The sequence below is a fragment of the Canis aureus genome, chromosome 26 (genome assembly GCF_053574225.1).
Source record: "Canis aureus isolate CA01 chromosome 26, VMU_Caureus_v.1.0, whole genome shotgun sequence".
NCBI lineage: Eukaryota > Metazoa > Chordata > Mammalia > Carnivora > Canidae > Canis > Canis aureus.
The window spans coordinates 24,786,653-24,798,806 of NC_135636.1; the positions used below are offsets into that span (position 1 = coordinate 24,786,653).

The 12,154-nt window shown below is 41.6% G+C and overlaps 1 protein-coding gene, 1 long non-coding RNA gene and 1 other non-coding gene across 4 annotated transcripts in view; 1 reads left to right on the forward strand and 2 right to left on the reverse strand.

The window, feature by feature from the left end:
- The first annotated feature begins 677 nt into the window (after window positions 1–677).
- Window positions 678–9,525, forward strand: LOC144298088 (uncharacterized). The gene is made up of 4 exons (XR_013365078.1): window positions 678–706; window positions 1,461–1,569; window positions 7,555–7,667; window positions 9,504–9,525. It is a non-coding gene; the product is annotated as an uncharacterized LOC144298088 (long non-coding RNA).
- Window positions 9,526–10,534: 1,009 nt separating this feature from the next.
- LOC144298944 (U6 spliceosomal RNA) lies at window positions 10,535–10,641 on the reverse strand. Its single transcript, XR_013365779.1, has one exon. It is a non-coding gene; the product is annotated as a U6 spliceosomal RNA (small nuclear RNA).
- A 612-nt stretch (window positions 10,642–11,253) lies between these two features.
- The window catches only part of LOC144298082 (uncharacterized), an 83,531-nt gene continuing 82,630 nt past the window's right edge, over window positions 11,254–12,154 (reverse strand). For both annotated transcript variants that reach the window (XR_013365067.1, XR_013365065.1), the window contains exon 3: window positions 11,254–11,416. The gene's annotated coding sequence lies outside the window, so the exon portion shown is untranslated. The remainder of the gene's footprint in view (window positions 11,417–12,154) is intronic.

A 12,154-nucleotide genomic window follows, 5' to 3' on the forward strand; every position in this document is an offset into this window, starting at 1 on the left:
ATGGACTCCATTCACTTTCATTCTGCTATGCATTTACTTAATGGGTACCTGAATCTTCCTCTGAGGTGGACCTCCCACAGATGACCCATCTTCAAGGAACTCCCAGGCTCCCACAGTGGACATCCTCAAGTAGGAGTCTGCTCTCTCTAATCTGTATCATTTCCCTGTTCAGTGACAGTGTCCCAGTCATCACCCTCCTTGGATTGGTGGCTATCTGCCACGTGCAGAGACTCTATCCAGAGAGTGTGCATCTCAGTTGGTTAGAGAACTGTCCTACATTCAAGGGAGCTGAGCAACTCACATCCAAGGAGAATAGTGATGGGCACTACACCTTGAGAAGCTTGCATTTGGTGAATGTGTCAGGCCAGGAGTCTGAGCGGGTGCTCACCTGTAGGGTGCAACATGAAGTACAATCTCCCATCCAGGCCAACCTCATACTGTCCACAGCACCCCATGGCACATACAAGCCCACTGGAAGCCCAGTTAAGCTCACCTCTACTGCTCTGAGCTCCTGGTTCACCTTGTCTCCTGAGTGGAGTGAGGTATTTAAACTCACAGAGCCCCCCATTTGATGTCTCCTGTTGCCCATTGGGATGCCTGTTCTTTTCTTTGTAGCTTTGTTTCTGGGCTTCAAGGTGCTGTTGGTGATGAGCTTCATAGTCACCTACATCTGCGGGCGACAGAACCTGTAACAGGTGATTTGGAGGTAGGCCTTAGTGCCTCGAGAGAGAAGTCATGTCACCATCATGGGCTGTCCAAAGGAGTCCAAAGTGAGCCCACTATTTCACACAGTACACCAGGGGGATCTAGCTTCAAGTGAAGGTTGGGAAGCTCTTGTTTTCTCTAAATGTTGTTGGAAATCTCAGAGGCTTCCAGCTCTCATGCATCCTACAGTGCCCTTGGGTCTGAAGATTTTTAAATGAAGTCCCTTGGAGTCCTGGGTGGGGATCCCAGTTGTGGAGTTGGGATGAAGGTCAAAGCTTTGATCTTCAAAGTCCAAGAGTGCCCTCATATAATTTTATATATCTCAGGATTCATAGGACTTATCTTTGGAATGATTGAGGAAAGTATTACTAAGACTATGAATGGAGCTCACTAAGCGACTGCAAGGCTCTGACTAGTGGGAAAGATAAAAGTGGGTGTGAAAGAGCTCAGAACTGAGACAGGGGGGCTGGGGTGAGGTGAGTTGGCGTCTTTTTTCTGATCTGCACCATGAGTCCAGTTTTGCAGAGTGCCTGCCACATGGTAGGTGCTCAAGAGGTATTTGGGGAATTAATACAAGAATGAATGAATGAGTGCATGATTTTCCCGACTGCTCCTGCATGCTCTGCAATCCATTGCCTCCCACTCTGTCCAAGAAGCTCACGCGGGGGCGGGGGGTGGGGGGAGAAGCTGCCAGTCTTAACTCCTACCCTGGACACGATCCCTTCCTCACATCTCTGATGTTCCTTCTCTCTGAGCTTCAGAGCTGCATGGAGGATGGACTTTGATCTGTGGGACCCAGAGATGTCTGAATCCTGATGGACTGAGCTTCAAACTGGCCCTACCTCTGTCTTAAAGGAGAATCAAGTGGGTCAAGAAAACAAGGTTTCCATTCTGCTCCTGATCAGGAACAACCCTTAATTTTCAGAGCACATTTGACTTTTATTTTTTATTTTTTTAATGTTAATTCCAGTGTAGTTACCATACAGTGTTATATTAGTTTTAGGTGTACAATATAGTGATTCAATAATTCTATACATTACTCAATGCGCATCCTGTTAGGTGTAATGTTAATCTCCTTCACCAATCACCCATTCCCACACCCGATCTCCTCTGGTGACCATCAGTTTGTTCTCTATAGTCAAGCTTGTCAAGCTTCTGTTTTCTGGTTTGATTTTTTTTAACCTTTTGTTTTGTTTCTTCAATTCCACATATAAGGGAAATTAGATGGTGTTTTTCTTTCTCTGAGTGACTTATTTCACTCAGCATTGCACTCTCTAGCTCCAACCATGTTGTTGCAAATGGCAAGATTTCATCCTTTTCAAGCTGAGTGATACAGCATTATATGTGTATAATTATATGGCATATATATACACACATATCACGTCTGTATGTATATGTATATGTGTATGTGTATGTATATGTATATGTATACACCACCTTTTTTTATCCATTCATCTACAATGGTCACTTAGACTGCTTCCATATTTTGAATGAGCACACTTTACTTTTCGACAGAAGTTCCGCAAGTAAGATTTTAACTTAACATCGATATATTTTGAAATGTCTACATGGAAAGCATTTTTCAGTTCTGAAATATAGAGAAATAGAATAAAAATCCTCAGTCCTACCGCCGGATCTATGCCAAATATTAACATTTAGCGGTGATGTTCTGTTTCTTTTGAAAACAGTGAGTGAATTTAGAGTTTCTCATTCTCCCTTTTTTTATTGGAGTTTGACTTTCCAACATATAGTATAACACCCAGTGCGCATTCCATCCAGTGCTCCCCTCAGTGCCCATCACCCAGTCACCCCATCCCCCTTCCCACCTCCTTTCCACCACCCCTCGTTCATTTCCCAAAGTTAGGAGCCTCTCATGTCACCCTCACTGTCACCCTCACTGATTTTTCTCACTCATTTTCTCTTCTTTCCCCTATAATCCCTTTCACTATTTTTTATATTCCCCGTATGAGTGTAACCATAGAATGTTTGTCTTTCTCCGATTGACTTATTTCACTCAGCATAATACCCTCCAGTTCCATCCACGTCGAAGGAAATGGTGGGTATTCGTCATTTCTAATGGCTGAGGAATATTCCATTGTATACATAGACCGCATCTTCTTTACCCATTCATCTCCTGATGGACCCCGAGACTCCTTCCACAGTTTAGCTATTGTGGATATTGCTGCTATGTGTCTGTTTTTGTGCCAGTACCACAATGTCTTGATGACCACAGCATTGTAGTACAACTCGTAATACAGCATTGTGATGCCCCTGGCTCTGGTTTTCTTTTTCAATATTCCCCTGGCTACTCAGGGTCTTGTTGGATTCCAGACAGATTTTAAGATGATTTGTTCCAACTCACTGAAGAAAGTCCATGGTATTTTGATAGGGATTGCATTGAACATGTAAATTGCCATGGGTAGTATAGATATTTTGGCAATATTAATTCTTCCAATCCATGAGCATGGCCATCTCTTTGTGTCTTCCTCAATTTCTTTCAGAAGTTTTCTGCAATTTTTAGGGTATAGATCCCTTACCTCTTTGGTTGTGTTTGTTACTAGGTACCTTATGGTTTTGGGTGCAATTATAAATGGGACTGATTCCTTAATTTCTCTTTTTGCAGTCTCATTGTTAGTGTATAGAAATGCCATTGATTTCTGGGCATTGATTTTGTATCCTGCCACACTGCCAAATTGTATGAGTTCTAGCAATCTTGGGGTGGAAACTTTTGGGTTTTCTATATACAGTATCATGTCATCTGTGAAGAGGGAGAGTTTGACCTCTTCTTTGCCAATTTGAATGCCTTTTATTTCTTTTTGTTGTCTGATTGCTGAGGCTAGGACTTCTAGTACTATGTTGAATAACAGTGGGGAAAGGGGAAAGGCTCTCAGTTTTTCCCCACCGAGAATGATATTTCCTGTGGGCTTTTCATAGATGCCTCTTAAGATACTGAGAGATGTTCCCTCTTTCTCTACACTCTGAAGAGTTTTTTTTTTTTTGAAGTTAGAGGTATGTTTTAATATTGCAACCAAGATTTTTCTTTGCTTTCCTTCTTCTTTTTCTTTTCTTTTCCAAATTGATAGACTTTTTATTATTATTTTTTTGTTTCTTTATTTATTTTTTATAAATTTATTTTTTTATTGGTGTTCAATTTGCCAACTTAACGAATAACATCCAGTGCTCATCCCATCAAGTGCCCCCCTCAGTGCCCATCACCCAGTTACCTCCACCCCCACTCACCTCCCCTTCTGACACCCCTAGTTCGTTTCCCAGAGTTAGGAGTCTCATGTTCTGTCTCCCTTTCTGATATTTCCCACTTATTTTTTCTCCTTTCCCCTTTATTCCCTTTCACTATTTTGTATATTCCCCATATGAGTGTAACCATATAATGTTTGTCCTACTCTGAATGACTTATTTCACTCAGCATTATACCCTCCAGTTCCATTCACGTCGAAGAACATGTTGTGTATTTGTCATTTCTAATGGCTGAGGAATATTCCATTGTATACATAAAACCACATCTTCTTTATCCATTCATCTTTCGATGGACACCGAGGCTCCTTCCACAGTTTGGCTATTGTGGACATTGCTGCTATAAACATCGGGGTGCAGGTGTCCCGGCGTTTCATTGCATTTGTATCTTTCGGGTAAATCCCCAGCAGTGCAATTGCTGGGTCGTAGGGCAGATCTATTTTTAACTCTTTGAGGAACCTCCACACAGTTTTCCAGAGTGGCTGCACCAGTTCACATTCCCACCAACAGTGCAGGAGGGTTCCCCTTTCTCCACATCCTCTCCAACAATTGTGGTTTCCTGCCTTGTTAATTTTCCCCATTCTCACTGGTGTCAGGTGGTATCTCATTGTGGTTTTGATTTGTATTTCCCTGATGGCAAGTGATGCAAAGCATTTTCTCATGTGCTTGTTGGCCATGTCTATGTCTTCCTCTGTGAGATTTCTGTTCATATGTGAGATTTCTGTTCATTCTCTGAAGAGTTTTGATCAGGAATGGATTCTGTGTTTCTTCAAATACTTTCTCTGCATCTATTGAGAGGATCATATGGTTCTTGTTTTTTCTCTTGTTGATGTTTTCTATCATGTTGATTGTTTTATGAGTGTTGAACCAACCTTGCATCCGAGGGATGAATCATCCCTGGTGATGATCATGGTGAATCATCTTAAGGTACCGTTGGATCCTATTGGTTAGTATCTTGTTGAGAATTTTTGCTTCTGTGTTCATCAGGGATATTGGTCTATGCTTGTCCTTTTTGGTGGGGTCTTTGTCTGGTTTTGGAATCAAGGTGATGCTAGACTCATAAAACAAGTTTGGAAATATTCCTTCCTTTTCTATCCTTTGGAACAGCTTTAATAGAATAGGTATTATTTCTTCTTTAAACATTTGACAGAGGGCAGCCAGGGTGGCTCAGCGGTTTAGTGCCGCCTTCTGCCCAGGGCGTCATCCTGGGGACCTGGGATCGAGTCCCATGTCAGACTCCCTGCATGGAGCCTGCTTCTTCCTCTGCTTGTGTCTCTGCCTCTCTCTCTCTTTCTGTGTGTCTATCATGAATAAATAAATAAAATCTTTTTAAAAAAGAAACATTTGATAGAATTCCCCCTGAGAAGCCATCTGGCCATGGACTTGTGTGTCTTGGGAAGTTTTTGATGATTGCTTCAATTTCCTCACTGGTTATTGTCCTGTTGAAGTTTTCTACTTCTTCCTGTTACAGTTTTGGTAATTTGTGGTTTTCCAGAAATGCATCCATTCCTTCTAGATTGCCTAATTTGTTGGCATATAGCTGCTCATAATAAGTCTTTAAAATCGTTTGTATTTCCTTGTTATTGGTTGTGATCTCTCCTCTTTCATGCATGATTTTATTAATTTGAGTCTTTTTTCTTTTTAATAAGTCTGGCTAGTGGTTTATCTATCTTATTAATTCTTTCAAAGAAACAACTCCTGGTTTAGTTGATCTGTTCTACAGTTCTTCTGGTCCCTATTTCATTGAGTTCTGCTTGAATCTTTATTATTTCCCTTCTTCTGCCTGGTGTAGGTTTTACTTGCTGTTCTTTCTCCAGTTCCTTTAGGTGCAAGGTTAGCTTGTGTATTTGGTTTTTTCCCAGTTTTTTGAGGGTTGCTTGTATTGCGATGTATTCCCCTCTCAGGACTGCTTTTGCTGTATCCCAAAGATTTTGAATGGTCGTATCATCATTTTCATGACTTTCCATGAATCTTTTTAATTCTTCTCTAATTTCCTGGTTGACCCTTTCCTCTTTTAGTAGGATGCTCTTTAACCTCCATATGTTTGACTTTCTTCCAAATTTCTTCTTCTGCTTGAGTCCTGGTTTCAAAGCATTGTGGTCTGAAAATAAACAGCGGACATCCCAATCTTTTTTGGTATCGGTTGAGATCTGATTTGTGAGCCAGTATGTGGTCTATTCTGTAGAAAGTTCCATATGCCCTGAGAAGAATGTGTATTCAGTTGCATTCGGATGGAAAGTTCTGTATATATCTGAAATCCATCTGGTCCAGTATATCATATAAGGCCCTTGTTTCTTTGGTGATGTTCTGCTTAGAAAATCTGTCATTTGCAGAAAGAGCTGTGTTGAAGTCTCCTACAACTGGTGTATTAGTATCTAAGTATCTCTTTACTTTGGTTATTAATTGATATACTTGGCAGCTCCCAGATTAGGGGCATAAATATTCTTGATTGTTAAGTCTTCTTGTTGGATAGACCCTTTAAGTATGATATAGTGTCTCTCTTCATCTCTTACTACAGTCTTTGGGATAAACGTTAATTTATCTGCTATGAGGATGCCTACCCCTGCTTTCTTTTGAGGATCATTTGAATGATAAGTAGTTCTCCACCATTTCATTTTCAGGTGGGAGGTGTCCTTAGGTCTAAAATGATTCTCTTGTAGACAGCAAATAGATGGGTCTTGATTTTTCATCCAGTTCAATATCATGCTCCTTTTGATGCGATCATTTAGCCCATTCATGTCCAGAGAATAATTGAAAGATATGAATTGAAAGATATGAATTTAGTGTCATCATAATACCTATTCAGTCCTGTGTTTGTGGATTACTACTTTGGACTTCTTGTTTCTTTTACGGAGTCCCCCTTAATATTTCTTGCAGAGTTGGTTTGGTGGTCACATATTCTTTCAGCTTCTGCCTATCTTAGAAGCTCTTTCTCTCTCCTTCTATTCTGAATGACAGCTTTGCTGGATAAAGTATTCTTGGCTGCATGTTCTTCTCTTTCAGTACCCTGAATATATGCTGCCAGCCCTTTCTGGCCTGCCAGGTCTCTGTGGATGGGTCTGCTGTTAATCTGCTGTTATGTTTCTCACCATATAAGTTAAGAATCTCTAGTCTCTTGTTGCTTTCATGATTTTCTCTTTATCTTTGGAATTTGCAAGTTTCACTAATAAATGTTGAGGTGTTGAATGGTTTTTATTGATTTTTGGGAGGGACCTCTCTATCTCTTGGATTTGAATGCCTGGTTCCCACCCCAAATTAGGGAAGTTCTCAGCTATGATTTGTTCAAATATACTTTGTGGCACTCTCCCTCTTGGCCTCCTCTAGAACCACAGTTATATTCCCATGCTATCATTTATTTCCCTAAGCCTTTCCTCATTGTCTCTTAATTGGCTTTCCCTTTTTTCCTCAGCTTCCTTCCTTACCATCAACTTGTCTTCTATGTCACTCACTCTTCCTTCCACCTCATTAACCCTAGAAGTTAGGACATCAAGTTTGGATTGCATCTCATTTAACTTATTTTTAATTTCAGCCTGATTAGATCTCAACTCTACAGCAATGAAATCTCTAGAGTCTTTTATGTTTGGTTTTTTTTTCCAGAGCCACGAGTAGCTTTATAATTGTGCTTCTGAATTGGCTTTCTGACATCGAATTGAAATCCATATTCTGTAACTCTGTGGCAGAGAGTACTGATTCTGGTTCTTTCTTCTGTGGTGAATTCTTTCTTCTAGTCATTTTGTTCAGTGCAGAGTGGCTGTATGAGCAGGCTGAGTCAAAAATATCAGCCACAACCTACGTAAAGTACACCCTAGATGATTCCAAAGAGGTCAGATACCAGAAAATGAAAAAGAAGATCAGAACAAAATAAAACAAAAGGACTACTAATGTGAAAAATAAATTTTAAAACAAAGTAGAAAAAATAAGAGGCCAAAAATCCCAAAGAAGAAGAAAAAGAAAACAAAAGTAAAGCAGAAAAAGAGAACAAAGAAAAAAAGGGGGGTAGAGAGAGAATGTGTTCTACCTGAGGAGTCCTAGAGGGTGATTCTCTTGGTTCTGAGTGTATTTTGTTCTGTATGTTAGAACATGCTCAACCCCAGATTTATATAAAACAGCAATACTTATAGAATTGTAGCCCCAACAATGACCACCGAAACATAAACAAGATAAAAGAGGGGTGCAGAATGGGAGTGAGGAGAGAATGTAATCTCACAGAATGAACCAGCACAGTATTCCACTTGGTTCTCAGTCTACGCTGGTCATGTTTTAGAAGTTATTACCTTCCACATTGTAGAACAAAACGAGGCAGAGAAAACACAAAACACAAAACATTAATCCATTTCTCGTATATCTCCCAAAATTAAATTGAATACGTTGAAGGAAATCCAGAAGTGAAAAATGTATCTAAGACATGTAATTGTAGAAATATGAAAGTGAAAAAGGAAAAGAACTTAAAACTGAACAGCTGGTAAAATATTGTAGTTAAGGAGGAAAAAGAGAAAAAAATATTGGAAGTTTTTAGTCTGATACAAAAACAGGTTGTAATGGAAAAAGGAAAAAAAAGGTTAAAAAATAAAGGGGGGGGTTTAGTTCTATATACTATTTTCCCTTGGTCCTGGAGGTTTCCATCACTGCTTGGTCAAGAACTTGGTCCTGCCCTGTACTTCCAGCTGGTCTTCAGGGGGAGCAGTCTGCTGTGCTGATTCTCAGGTGTCTGTGCCTGGGCGGAGATGTCCCGCCCCTTGCCAGGTGCCCGGCTCAGTAAGAGCTGTTTATCCTGTGAGGCCTTTGTTCCCTGGCGGCCGCACCTCTCCCGGGCACTTGGTGAAACCAGGAGGAAACAGAATGGTGGCGGTGGCCAGCTCTCCAGCTCTGGAGTCAGCTCCCCGAGAGGAACTAATGCAGTCTTCCAGTCCACACTGGCCTACGTGCTCCCGGGGCAGGCGCGGGTGCACTGATCTGCACAACTTGGAGTCACCTAGTGGCAGGACAGTTCTCAGTGTCCTGTGCCCTCCCCTGTTCCGCCTGTCCCGGGGGAACGCAGGATCCCCGGCTTGGATGGCCTGGGATCCGGGGCCCTGTACTGCTGGGCCCCAGCTCCTGGGGGCCGCCTCTCCCAAAGGGAATGGGGCACAGCCACCTCCGTCTAGAGCAGGCCCACCTGACCAACCGGGGCTGTGGTGCTCCAGCCCTTTATGGATATGGGACCCGAGGTTTGCGGTGAGCTTTCCCCCGGGAGCCCCTCCTCTAATAGTGACTCGGGGAATCTTGAGGCTTCACGGCCCCTCCTGGGATTTTGCCCGATTTCCCTACTAAGCACTTTTCCATCAGGGAAAATTCTGGCGAGGTTTTTCAAGTTCCCACTTCTCCAGAGCTGGGCTTTCCTGTCCCTGAGGCTCCCGTTGCTCCCCTTTAGCCCTGCTACTCGCGGTGCCCCTCCCCCACGTGATTCTTTTTCATTTATTTATTTATTTTTTCTCGCCTTCGTACCTTGTTAGAAGTGAAAACCCTTCTGTCGGTAGCATTCCAGCTGTTCTCTCTTTGAATCTCAGGTCAAATTCGTAGGTGTTCAGGATGTTTTGAAAGTCATCTAGGTAAGTTGGTGGGACCAGGTGAGTCGAGGACCCCTACTCTTCTGCCATCTTGCCCTTCCTCTGGAGTTTCTCATTCTCAAATTTGATTTTATAATTTCACAACATACGATAATCCTTAAGCATTATCCAATTTTACTTGCATGTTTTATATTTTATATAAATGCTATTACACCCTATACGACATTCTGCAACTTTTATTTTTTATGCTTAATACAGCTTGTGGGATTTCTTCATGTTGCTATATGTAGCTCCACTTTATTAACTTTCCACAGCTCTATAGCTGTGTATTATAAGAATATGCTACTGCTTAGAGATTCTTCTGAGGATGATATTAAAGCTAACCTACTACTTGGGTAAGACAACTTTACAAGTATTTCTCTCTACCCTTGGGCACACATGAGAGGATCCCTCGTGTTCTTCTGCCATGGTCCACATAGCAGCAGAGTTAGTATCATTTGGGAGCTACTGTAGCACAAAATAAGCTTTTAATCTTTGATGAAGTTTTGCTCTTTCTATTTATACCTGATCTAGCTTTGTTCTTCTGAGTTGCGTGTGTGTGTGTGTGTGTGTGTGTGTGTGTGTGATAAATGACAGGAATCTTGCATTTTTTCTCCCATTGGGATAAATTATCCAGCACTCACTGGTCAGCACAGCCATCTTTGCCATATAAAAAACCACTCCATCCATGTATGGTTCTTTTTATGAAGCATATCGCCATTGAGGTTTGGAACTGCTTTATAGGATTATAATTGAGTTTTGAACATCAATCTTATTCCAACAAGCTTATCACACTCATACTAATGCTCAAAGTATGGACATTCTCTTATGTGTAACTCTTCCAACACCAATCAGCTCAACTAGCTTAGTTTTTACCTTCATTAAACTTACATATGCACATGGTTTAAGAGGCAAATAGTTCTATACGTTCTACATATGAAGATTAGAGTCTCCCTACCTCCCACTATTCTCTATCTCCCAGAGGCAACCATTTTATAGTCTTTTAATTGATTATTTTGCATGTCATTCCTGTGCAGGGGCCATGATAACCCTCTCTGTACCATTCCAATTTTAGTATATGTGCTGCCAAAGCAAGCACTTACTTGGTTATTTTTAACTGCTTCTTCTAGAGATGATAGCCAGAACTCAGATAGCATGCTTATATTGCCACTTCTTGACTTCTCACCCGTCGGAAATATTCACTGACTTCCCACTATGGATGATTGGGATACAATGCTCTGTCACTCCTGACCCACCCACGTATGCACATCTTTACCCAATCAACATAATATTTTAATGTTGGATAACATCATAGTCAGTGTCCTCATTATAATGATATTGGATTTTATAGCTCAATCGTGTAACACCCCTAGCTTTTGTGCGTGTCCACCTCCTTATGTGTATTTTGTGAAACCACCACCATATTCAGGGTACAAACGGTTCTGTGGCCACAGAAGTTACCCTTGTGCTACTCTTTCTTAGGGACAGTCCGCTCCATCACACCAACCTCTGGCACATGCCAATCTGTTCTCTATAATGTCAAGAATGTTGTGTCAGTGGAGTCACACAGTATGTGACATCATGAGATTGATTTTGTTCACACAGTGTAATGCCTTTGGAAACTTACAAGCTGTGCACATGAAAATAAATTATTCCTTTTTATTGCTGAGTAGTATTTCCTCGTAGAAATGTAGCACACTTGGTTCCACCATTCACTTATCACTGGATATTTTACTTGTTACCAGCTTTTTACCATTACAAAGAAGGCTTCTGTAGACATTCACACACAGGTTTTTGTGAGGCTGTAGTCTTCATATCCATCAGATAAATGCCTGGGAATGTGATTTTGAGGACAGCGAAACCCACTTCCTCTCCTGAAAGAAAAGAAATGATGCAAACACATGCAACTTCTTCTTTTTTATAGACTTTTTATAGATTGTTTGTTATAGATTGTTTTATAGATTGTTTTTTCTAGACAAAAAGTTATCTCTATACCCACTTGGGGCCCAAAAACACAACCCTGAATCAAGAGTTTCTAACTCCACCAATAAGCCAGTGAGGTGCCCCAAGCACAACCCTTTCTGAGGTCCACAGTGCACTGTGCATTGAGGTGAAGTTTTACCAGTTCCATCAATAAAAGGTTACAATAGGGAGTCAGTTGTGGAGCAGACCTCATTTGATCCCCAAGTTTTTCAGGTCCTGTCAAACCCATTCCTTCCTCCAGTACAGTAGCTCTTGGTGGAGGAAGGTACCGAATGAGGGCACAAGCTAGCCACCCCCAAGTGTCATAGGCTCAGGAGTTTAGGACAAGCCCCCAACCACAGATTCTTCTTGGCTTGGAGATTCTAAGTGAAGAATCACCTGGAAGACCTCCAGATGGGGGGAGGGGCCCAGTGCAAAGCGCAGAGGCCCCAGGTTGGCAGGAACCATTGTTTCTGCTAGAACTGTCCACTCCCTCTGAAACATAAGAAAAGGCCTCTTCCTACATTTCCTCCTCACCATGTAAGGTCTTCTGTACATGACTTCCGTTTCACAATGCAGAAGCAGATTGCTGCCTCACAGCTATGTCACTGCATCAGAGATGCTTCCCTTATATCACATGAGGGGTGGGT